Source organism: Bubalus bubalis, chromosome 18 (genome assembly GCF_019923935.1).
Source record: "Bubalus bubalis isolate 160015118507 breed Murrah chromosome 18, NDDB_SH_1, whole genome shotgun sequence".
Taxonomy (NCBI): Eukaryota; Metazoa; Chordata; class Mammalia; order Artiodactyla; family Bovidae; genus Bubalus; species Bubalus bubalis.
In genome coordinates this window covers 62,050,285-62,052,381 of record NC_059174.1, presented here as the reverse complement: position 1 = coordinate 62,052,381, position 2,097 = coordinate 62,050,285, and positions in this window count along the sequence as shown.

Here is a 2,097-nt window from a genome sequence, read left to right as displayed (position 1 = left end):
TTTTATTGTGCTTAACGTGCATTTTATTTGACTTTTATTGCATTATGGTTTGTGGCACGTTGTGGCTTGTGGGATCTTGGTTCCCCGACCAGGGTTGGAACCTGGGGCCCCCGGCAGTGAGAGCACCCGGTCCTAACCACTGGAGGGCCAGAGAATTCCCTAACTGTTTTAAATTTTACAGTTCAGGGACATTTAACTCATTCACAGTGTTTCGAAACCAGCACCGCTACCTCGTTCCGGAACTTTTTCACTACCCCAGGAGGAAGTCCCTTACCAGTTAAGCTGACACTCCCAATTCCCGCTTCCCCACCCCTCAACCCTCTGCTGCTGCTGCTGCTGCTAAGTCGCTGCAGTCGTGTCCGACTCTGTGCGAACCCTCTGGCCACATCCAAACTGCTTCCCGTCTCTATAGATTTGGCACTTCTGGACATTTCATATAAATAGTATGTGCCTTCTCGTGTCTGGCTTCTGTCACTGAGCGTGATGTTTTTGAGGTTCATCCATGTTCCCAGGTGGGTAAAGAAGCCAGCCTGCCAGTGCAGGAGACGTCAGAAACATGGGTTTGATCCCTGCGAGGGGAAGACCCCTGGAGGAGGGCATGGCTACCCACTCCAGTGTTCCTGCCTGGAGAATCCCAGGGACAGAGGAGCCTGGTGGGCTACAGTCCCTGGGGTCACACAGAATCAGACACGACTGAAGTGATTTAGCATGATAGCATGTTGTAGCACAGGTCAGTGCTTCATGCCTTTTCGTGGCTAAATACTATTTCATCAACGCCCTCCATCATGGGGACTTCTGAAGCCCGCTTCTCTCGTCCTTTGCACTTCAGGATTTCCAAGTGCCCCAACAGCTAGGGTTTTCAGCTCTCGGATTGCTTGAGAGCAAAGACGAGAGAGCAGAGAAACAGACAGGGATCACGAGTATTTCTTGAAGGTGGAGGCCCAGTGACCAATGAAGAATGAGATCTCTCGGGACTTCCCTGGTGGTGGATTAGGACTCTGCACGTCCACTGCTGGGGGCCCGGGTTGGATCCCTGGTCAGTGGTCAGGGAACTAAGATCCCACAGGTTGCAGTGTGCAATCAAAAAAAAAAAAAAAAGCCAAACATGGGATGTTATAGTAGTGCAGAGCAGGGCAGGGTGGGCCCAGAAGGGGAAGTGGCTAACTAGCAATGGTAGCCAGTGCCTGTCTGGCTGTGGGGGAAGTTTAGGACAATCTCACAAGCCATGCTTAGAGGAGGCAGGCGAGCTACAGGAAGGCTTTCTCAGCAGGGCCCAGGTGGTTCCTGAAACCTGGCCCCTGAGGGTTGAGTGCTTTTGTCTTTCGACCAAAATAGAAATGGCCAACCTGCGAGTTTCCGTTTTATCTGGGGTGATGCTGAGTCCTGTGGCCCACGAGATAGCCTCTCAGGGAGTTCTCAGGATCTGATTCCAGCGTTTCAGTGTTTTTGCAAAAGGGATTTGGGCAACCCAGAAGACATCTCCTTAGAAGGTTGCTGTTAGCCACAAGGCCCAGATACCTTAGTTAATGACTTCAGTGCTTTTCGAAGCAGGAGAAGGTGCAAGAATTTGGGCTGGTAACATTTTTTTCCTGAAAATATCTGAAGGCCTGTTCTTCCAGTTTTCCCAGAGTGCAGAGTGCCTCATTCAAGGGTGTTAAAGGTTAGTGACTCCAGTTAAAGGTGGGTTAAAGGTTAGTAACTCCAGTGGCTAACACCGCCATGCTTTTAGTCAGATGGAGAGCGACATTCCTTAGTGGGCAGTCTGCTGGGTTACAGAGTGCGGGACCCACTAGGAGAAATGAGCCTGGAGCCTAAGTTCTCAGTCGTCATAAAGGGCTTGGATGTTATCCTGAGAGTACTGGGGGGCCATGGAAGGTTCTTGAGCAGGGAATACAGAGAGGAGCTGACACCAGTGGTGTGTAGACATGAAAGAGATGTAATACGTGTTAACTAATCTTATGTGTCAGGCACTCCCCTGTGTGCTCCGCGGAGGTTAACTCACTAATTGTCACGACAGCCTGAGTTGTCACTGCTCGAGTTATACACCAGATCCCCTAATCCTCATGAAAGTAGAATTCCTGGTTTCTTGACTCACTT